General features: G+C 35.5%; 1 long non-coding RNA gene across 2 annotated transcripts; it reads left to right on the top strand.

The window, feature by feature from the left end:
• The first annotated feature begins 6,414 nt into the window (after nt 1–6,414).
• Nucleotides 6,415–8,623, top strand: LOC107815130 (uncharacterized). Of its 2 annotated transcripts, none has more exons than XR_001654700.2 (2): nt 6,415–6,826; nt 8,251–8,623. It is a non-coding gene; the product is annotated as an uncharacterized LOC107815130 (long non-coding RNA). The 2 variants fall into 2 exon arrangements; XR_001654699.2 differs by lacking the exon at nt 6,415–6,826 and adding an exon at nt 6,833–7,900.
• The last annotated feature ends 808 nt before the right edge of the window (nt 8,624–9,431 follow it).

Here is a 9,431-nt window from a genome sequence, read left to right as displayed (position 1 = left end):
TATTATTTTTCAAAAATGTGGCATGAGAAACATAAGGATTTCCAAGACATCTTGGATTCCGCAAATGTTCCCCATGAGCTTTTCCCAAAATATGAAGCATGGGGGACATAGGGAATTCCAAGACTTCTTGAATTCCACAAATGTTCCCCATGTGCTTTTCCCAAAAATGAAGCATGGGGGACATAGAGAATTCCAAGACTTCTTTGATTCCACAAATGTTACCCATGTGCTTTTGATTAAAATAACACCATGCTGAAAAAAAACGTGCGGCCTTCTTATTAAACGTGATCAACATAACAAGGTGTGCCATTTGTCCGCAACTATCATTGGTCCGCCAAATGACCCATTTACCCTTGAATAAATACAACATGTAGCACATAGGATGCCAAAAGATGGTCCATTATTTTTAGGTTGCTTGTCCTAGACGGACCCAACCCCTGTGTTGAGTCCCCTAAGTCAAATGTAACGTGATGCAAATAAACGTTCCTACTAGGGATCCGGCATGAAGTTACATTATTCTATGTTCAAAACCTGGGTCGGTGTTCTAGACAGTATACCCGAGCGGACAACTCGAGTTGAGGAAGGAGCTCCTTTCCGGGAACCAAAAGGCCAGCCGGCTTAGAAACTTTCCGAGCCTCTTTTATTTAGGTTATGACACTAACAGAATAGGGAGTCTCAACCAGTAAGCACATCCCCGGAGGTAAGAAGAAAAAGGTTTCGGCACAATTTATATACAGTTCAGATAATATCAAAGCGGTAAAAGCAGCATTTAGCACATTAGGCTCAAAACATGTAAAAAATCAGATAAAGCCAAATATAACAATTTATCTAAGCTCGAATTTCTAACCCTGAACCAGTGGTTCAGGGTCTATTCCCCAGCAGAGTCGCCAGAGCTGTCACACCTCCTTTTTCCGTACCTGATAGGGTACAAGGGAGTTTTTTCCAATTAAAGGACAATCGAAACAGGATTTGTTTATTTATTTCAGAGTCGCCACTTGGGAGATTTAGGGTGTCCCAAGTCACCAATTTTAATCCCGAATCGAGGAAAAGAATGACTCCATATTACAGTCTGCGTACCAGAAATCCGGATAAGGAATTTTGTTAATCCGGGAGAAGGTGTTAGGCATTCCCGAGTTCCGTGGTTCTAGCACGGTCGCTCAACTGTTATATTCGGCTTGATTATCTGATTTTATACAAATATGAACTTATGTGCAAAATTTTATCTTTTTACCACTTTCTTAATTATTGTTATTATTTTACGAGAATTGCAACGTCGTGGAAAACACACCTCGAACCACGTTACAATCAATGTACCCGTGGCTAGAGCTACGTTTCAACTCTGTTGAGATTGAATTTGAGTCACATAAATGTGCACCCGAGTTTAAGGAGATAACATTATTAAATGCGCGCCTAAAGCGACTAGCAAATTATATTTTTTTTTTTTGGGTGAGAGCCGTGAAATTTGCTAAACGGACCGTCCCGGAATCTAAGTATTTATTACGATATATATATCTATGAGGGCCCCGCAATTTGTCCCTTTCATTCGGCGAGGCTCGTCTCATTTTTATTTATTTATTTTTCAAAAGAAAAAATATAAGGCTAAAATAACTACATTTTTGCTACTTTGCGAGGTCATGGGTTGTAAATTGAACTTATTTAATGGAACGAGTATTTTTCCGCGGAATTAAAATTGCTACTATAATTTTAACATTACTACTACATGTATAAACAACTATTAAGACAAACTAAAATAATTAACACCTTTCGGAATGTGTATAAACACCCATTGCAACAAATATTTGGATAACAATAATCTGAGCATGAAGAAACAAAATGACGAATAACTACTTAAAATAACGAAACAAAGGAAAAGACTTTCACGGCCAAATTTCAATGCATACGGAGTTAATTAACAAGAAATATCAATTCACACAACATCATATGTATATGTCTCGCTTACTTGCATACTATCCACATGAACTAAGACTGTATTTCAACAAAATACATATACATATTACTAACAGCAAATATGAAGGACACGGGCAGAGATGACCTACTTGAGATTAACGTCTGGCGCGTTGGACCTGCGACGAAACCTCGGACAACAACCTTGACGTACCGGACCTCAACGAACTAAAGACGACCTCAACGGACTGAAACAGAAAGCTCGGACCAAGACTGTCAACGACCCGAGGTGTTGGCTGACTGCTAGTTTTATTCTTTTCGACGCAACAGATTGATACGAGAAGTTAAAGCAGAAGGGGTCGTTTGGATGTGAGGAAGAAGCAGGTATGGAGGTGATGAAACAAACAGCTGCAACAACGGCTGCTCGGCAACGCAGCCAACGCGACTACAACTGCTGCCCGATCAACGAAGCGACAGTAGGGTCGACGGGGCTGAACGGAGTTTACTGTGCGCTGGACGATGCAGCAGCAATAGCTGCTGCTTGACAGGAACTGAAGGGTCATTTGGGCAAGGTGATGAGGTTGCAATGGTGGAGTTCAGTGGGAAGGTGTTGGCGGCGCGACGGACAATGACGACGCAGCTACTGGTTTGCAAGGATTACGAGGGGTCGTTTGGGCAGTGGTTAATACGGCTACTGGTTTGCAAGGATTACGAGAGGTCGTTTGGGCAGTGGTTAATGGCTGGAGCTTGGATATGAGAGAGTGGGTGGTTTTGGGTAGGGTTTTTGCTAGGTTTTTTGGTGAGGAAGAAGGAGAATGAACAGTGCCTTTCCTCCTCCAAAATTCTTAAGTCTGTCCAAAATCTCCCATGCGCTCCACCCCCTTTCCCTTGCCTTGTCCGTGCATTTGTAGCCAATGCCAAGAAGATGGACCCCACGTGTGTAGGGGTCCAAGGTTTGTGTCCCCCATGCGCGGTGGGGTTCCCCGTGTACGGTGTTCCGTCCGTGTTCCCCACGCTTGTCCTCCTTGTGTGGTGGACTCGGATTATTATGGGCTAGGTCCGAAAATTAGGCCTAAAAACGGGTAGTTTGAACCCGAATATTATTCTTTTGCCCGGACCCGAGAAATAGGAACACGACATTGCTCAACTGATTATGTAAGCAAAATAGCTACTAAAAATAAGCCTAATATTTAAAACAAAACTATATCTTTTTTTAATATTTTTTCAAGATTAAAATAGCTACAAAATATTAATAAAACAATTTTTTTTTTGTAATTTTCGTTTTTATATAAAGTAATATTTTTGTATTTTTTCAAAATTAAAATGACTACAAAACATTAATAGAACTATATTTTTTGGTAATTTTCGAAATTATGTAAAGTACAAAATAAGGTACTATTTTTTGTATTTTTTCAAGTTTATGAGAAATACATAAACTAAAATTTATATATATATTTTTGTAATTTTCTTTTGCGATGAAAATAAAGTAAAAATAGTTAAATTAACTATATTAGACCCGATTTCACATATTCACGCTAAAAATGTGAAAATTCTCGGGGAGGGTCAAAAATCAGGTGTCTACAACATGCATATGTGCATAAATGTCATGTAATGCATAGGTCTGTACGTACATAACATCATTAAGCCTCTGACGTCATCCCATCATATCATATCGGCCACTGTGGGCAAATCATCAATGTATACCAGCTAATCAGGTGGTGGTGCGTATATAATGCCATAACATTTCCCATATCCCATATACATATATATATATATACATACATATATACGCGTATATAACGACGAAACCTTCCCCCCCATATATATATATATATATATATATATATATATATACGCGTATATAACGCTGTCTGAGTCATATTTCAGCTACTGTGGGCAACATCATTATCGTATACCAACTGATCAGGTGGTGGTGCGTATATAACGCCGTAACCTTTTTCCATATCTCATATACATATATACGCGTATATAACACCATCTGGTCATGGGTAAATGTGCACGTATAAATGCATGAAATACGTTACTAAAATCTCTTGATACATCATAAGGCCATTATGTCTTTGATTAATATCATGAAATAAACTTTATCAATGTACATATTTCTGAGACCCATGAACATATGATAGAATAATATGACACATGGAAGAATAAGAATATACATATCTTTAACATTTCTACAAATAGAATATTTTATGAAAGTGGTGCATTTTCTCGTTTCGTTCCTACGAATAAATCAGGACGTAGCACTGGATTAGGAGACAAAATAAGACTATTGAGGATGCTTCTGCATAGGCATAATGTTTACCATTTCATCAAAGTGGAGATCAAAGACAACATTGACAATATCATTGAACTTGCGTACCTAATTTTCTCTATAGCATAGACAATTCTAGTACTTTTGGTCGAATGTTTGCTAGGAGTCTTTTGGTATTGCCAGAGATTTATATGCCAGTACAGAACTTCTAGGGCTACAGAAACTAATCATTTAGACATGGACAATGAGGATTCATATAGTCAACCCAAACTTGCTCGAGATTGAGGCGTAATAATTGTTGTAGTAGAAAATAATGCAATTATCGACTTCAAACTCATTGAAGTCAGGGAGGAACCCTATACAGCCAATAACAGGATACTCTCACAACTATAAACAACAAAAATGAAAGGGAAAAAGTAAGAAATATATAATTTTTAATATAACAGTCAGTACCTAAATATTGCAGTCTTTCAATGTGCGCATAATGTCATAAATAAAACCCTTGTGATCAACACAACAAATCTGAAGTAATGTATGCGCGGGGCTCATCGAACTATCTATTGTCACACTAGCCCTCTTCAAATTCATCATATCTGGACTAACAGCCTGTGTGCGAAATCCATTATCTGATAGTTCGCACCTAAATAGTTCCTCAGAAACTGATGGAGAAAGAGAAGAGACACATTGCAGGTTGTCATACTGTGGGCCTGCTAACTGAAGCTCACAACTAACTGATTGGCCCAGAACAACATGCAGCTGTTTGTACGTCTCATCTTGCCACTCTTTTGTGTGTAAGAGCTCCGTATCAGAAATAGATGTTATTTGTCTTTTGAACAGGGATATATCATGCATGCTTATTAACATTCTTAAAAGTCAGTTTGATACAAATAAAGCAACATCAATTGAGCAAATACGAGAATAGTTAGTTTTTTTTTCTTTTAAATCCAATAAGACCTACATAATAAATTAGTGAGAGTCTAAAACGAAGAAGCATCATGTAAGCCCCAAGACACTGCAGCGAAAAGTCACAAAAAGTAAACAAAACATAGTATTTCCTATTCAAGACGTGTTAACGGTTAGTTCACTTAAACCAGATTCTCTTTTTTCAAGTTTCATTTTAATCTAGCCACATAGTTAATGAAGCATAAGTCACAATGTTAGAATTGGGGGCTGCCACGTTATGTGGTGGTCAATTCTTATCCAATAATTCCGCTGTCCGGTAATGAACCAATTACCCGTATAATTAAGAATTGTTTTAAATTACCTAAAATTCTACTAATTTTTGATACACTTTATACATCATACTATCATAGTTATGTGGTACCACATATAATAAATACATACACTATTATTTCATTAAAACGTCCAATGTAAAAATACATATATTTTCTCAGCTTATAATTTTCCTAATCTCATATAAAGAGTTAAAATTCTCGTACGCTTAATTCTTAAAATAGTAAAAAAAATAACCTTCTTTTCTTGTGCAAAAATAATTTCTATCTTTACAATAAAAAAATCTCATAAACTTTAATTTTTATATTACGTGTAAAATTTAAAACTTAAACTTTCTTAATATCTCTTTAAATAAAAATATAAAGAGCATGGAAGAAATGGATGGAGTAATTAAATTAGAGATGACGAACAAAGAGGAAGAAACCAAGCTAGTTGTGTCCATGTAAAACAAACTAGATGAAACCATGCAAAGTTTTCATACAGTTAAAGACAAAATTCCAAGTCTTACTTCTAATCTACTATCTTCTTGCATGTAACAGTTGTTTTGTGACATAAAACCGGCAAAACAATTCTCAAGTTTTTACTTTGTGCGGTCCATACATATATACCCCATTGTGTGAGTTTATAAAAAAAATTCTCTCTTTCTCTAAAACTTGTAATGGCTAATTTTATAAAGGAAGAAGTGGAAGTAGTTATAGTAGGAGCTGGTCCTGCTGGTTTAGGTTTTTCAGCTTGTTTGAACAAACTGGCTATAAAAATGTTGTGTTAGAAAAAAGAAGATTGTTGAGGCTATTTATGGAGAAAAAAAAAGAAGACTTATGAGTACAATTTAAATAGTAATAATGGTAACTATCCAAAACTATACTTATAAGACTTTTATTAAAATACTTTACTTAAAAAAAAAAAAAATACTACACTATCATAATATATTACGGTATTAATAAGGTTGTTAAACTTTCGGGGTCTTAATCCCTTCAACCTCATATGGAGAACCCCTCCCCCCTCCCCCATTTCCCCGTCTCTGACCTAAAGCCTAACCCTAGCCACCCTCAAATGCTCCCAATTTCACGGCCCAAACCCTAGCCGCTGCCCGCCAGAAATCATTTCACGGCAGCGGCTGGTCTCCAAACACCTCCATATCTTCACCCTACAACACCCTTTACCGCTCCTTTCCAAATCCATAATTTATTTTCTCCAAATACCCCTCAAACCAGTCAAATACCAAATCTGAAAATAAAAAAAAAGCAGTTGTTTCTTGCATGTTTCATTCCTTCGTGATGTTTTCGTTCGAGTAGTTTGAAACTCACCCCAAATGGTTTGTTCTTAACAAGAAAAATCATTTGAGGTTAATTTTGGGCTATATCGAAGCCCAAGCAGAGAACCACCTCAGCTCTTTCTCTGTTTCTCAAATAGGTACAACCTTGTCCTTGCCTGTTCGTCTAGTATTCTAAATCATGTTTAAGAAAACTAAAAGAAAAAAAACCACATTTGTTGTTTGTTTATCAACTTATTAGACTACTGCCTCATTTAGGTTTTTTATTATTTTATTTTTCGTTTGTTTATTGTTCTTGTTAGCCAATAAGTTAGTCAGTAGTAATAATCAGTCCAATCCGAGTTCGTAACTGTCTCAAACGAGTCTTTGTGGTATTTTATATTCTTTCTTTTGTTATTCTTCCTTTCTTCTTCTTCATAATTGTTTTCTTATTCAGTTTACAAGATTTAGGATTTTCAGTGTTCCAGTTTTATGTGTTTGTTCATCTTGATTATTTTAATATGAATTGGCTTGTTTTAGTAGTTTCATTGCATGAAATTCCTGCCGATTCCATCAATTTGATTCATGTTAGGGTTTAGTTTAATTTAGGTTTTCTGATGCTTAATATTGTAGGATTAAATTGCACTATTTTATTGTTTGATTGTTGTTTTGATTTGATTTCGGTTAATTGTTGGCCCTGTCCCTGTTTGCTTGATTTGAATATCACTAGAAACTTGTAAGGGTCTAATTGAACTAAAAAAAACTTATGATGATTTTCAGAAATTTTAGAAGAAAATATCTAGGAGAAGGAAGGTTCTAAAAGTATACCAGCTATCCAGAATTATTTAAAATATGCTGAAAAATGGACAGTTGTCCATTATTCTCTGTTAAATATGTTGTACTATCTAAGGAATTTAGGGTAGAATATTTATTTGATGCTATTTTGGATATACACTATAAAAAGAAAGTCATTCACTCATTCTCACACACACACTCAGCAGCATACAGACCTGAAAATCGACTAAAACAAAAAATTCAGCTTCCAGTTTTCCTATTTTTCTTTCTTTTACAAAAATCTGGAAGGAATTTTCTTTGAGTTATGGTTTCGTGAGCTAAGTTATGAACTGATACTGAAGCTGTGGTAGATATATACTACTGTTCCTGGAGTTGTTGGACTTCATCTTCTTTTTTCAGAACATTATTTGATTACTTTTTGTTATTCCTTTGCAAGTTAGGTATGTTTACACATCCATATTACTCTTGTTTGAATGCTGTATTAAAAATTTGATTTGTTTATGTCTTAATTATGTTTAACTGCATAGACTCATCATGTGCAATTATTAAGTTCGTTTTGAATGGTCTTCCATGTTAAAGTTGTGATACTATTCATCCTCTAATAATTATATTCAACTGTTTGAACCTAGTATGTATAGTTGCTGAATTGGCCTGAGATTCCCTCTTTGTTAAGCTTTGAAAGTATCAGTAGGTTAAAGTTAGATATTCAACTGGTTAGATGTTAATGGATAGTTTAATGTTTACTGCTGATAGCCGACTAAATACTGAGATTGGTATTTTCTGTTTCAAGTAATGTTAGCAGGGTAATTTAATCCTAACTGATTGCTCTGTTCATAGCCAATTTGGTTTAAGAGGATATCCCAATGGTTATTCCTTTGTGAATCAAGAAATGGTTTGGAAATAAGAAGGACAGTCAGCCAGAGACAGCTTGTTCCCATAGAAGCTCATAGAAAGGGGTTTAGAATTAATTAGATATTATTTGTATAATGTGGTTCATTGTATTAGTTTTTTCCCATCTTCATGTCATAGTTTATTGAAATTAAAGTATGAATATAACCAATTTTTGTACGTTAAAGTGGATAGGATTTTAAACTGACTTTGTAAAACAATTTAATCTCTCATAATTGTTGTCATATGCATATTGGGTTTAAGCCACTGTTTAATCTCTTGTAATTGATTGTGTGATTTGTATTGAGCTTGGACACATTTAGGCCTGCCACTATACAACCATGTTACCTGGAGTTCCTAAACTCCAATATTGAGGCAATGTTACTCGAATTTGATCCATTCGCTTGAAATCCATGCGGACTAACTCCATTTGGCCCACTTGTTCTTATCTTTATTGTGATCAAGGCCAGTAGTTGTCAACATTAAATAACAAATAATTTTTATTCTCCAAACCTTTGTGATGGATGATTTTTTCCTGTTAATTGGTTAAAGTTACGTGAAAACTAGAATTACATAAATGGCAATCCCTTTAACGCCACTCTATCCAATTATATATTTATGTAATCCCTGTCCTTTTGCATGACCTCAAACTTAGGAAAATAATTTGTGAACATCTGTAGTTTGCTTTAGTGGAGTGCAATCTTTTGAAATAAATTGAGACGTGCCATCCACAAATAAATCCCATGGCCCTCACATTAATATCAAAACTAGTGTGAAAAATACTCGGAAAATACATGACTAGTATAGAAAACACTTTGAACATTTGAAGTTTGCTTTAGGCGCGTTTATAATAAAATTATCTTAGCTATGGATACGGTTCCCGTAACGTAGTTGTGATACATAATTTCCAAATCCGGGGGTACATTTATGTGACCCGGCCACAACTTGTAATAACATTAATAAATTAAACATGTTGTAGATCGTGGGTACGGTTCCCGTGATACGATTCACAATGTGTATCAAACAAACAAGTGTATGACAATCGTAACTTGTTCTAGAATAATTCCATAAATAGTTAAGAGC

The sequence above is a fragment of the Nicotiana tabacum genome, chromosome 6, assembly GCF_000715075.1.
Source record: "Nicotiana tabacum cultivar K326 chromosome 6, ASM71507v2, whole genome shotgun sequence".
NCBI lineage: Eukaryota > Viridiplantae > Streptophyta > Magnoliopsida > Solanales > Solanaceae > Nicotiana > Nicotiana tabacum.
The sequence above is the reverse complement of the archived record's forward strand: the minus strand, read 5'-3'. Positions and strand labels throughout refer to the sequence as shown.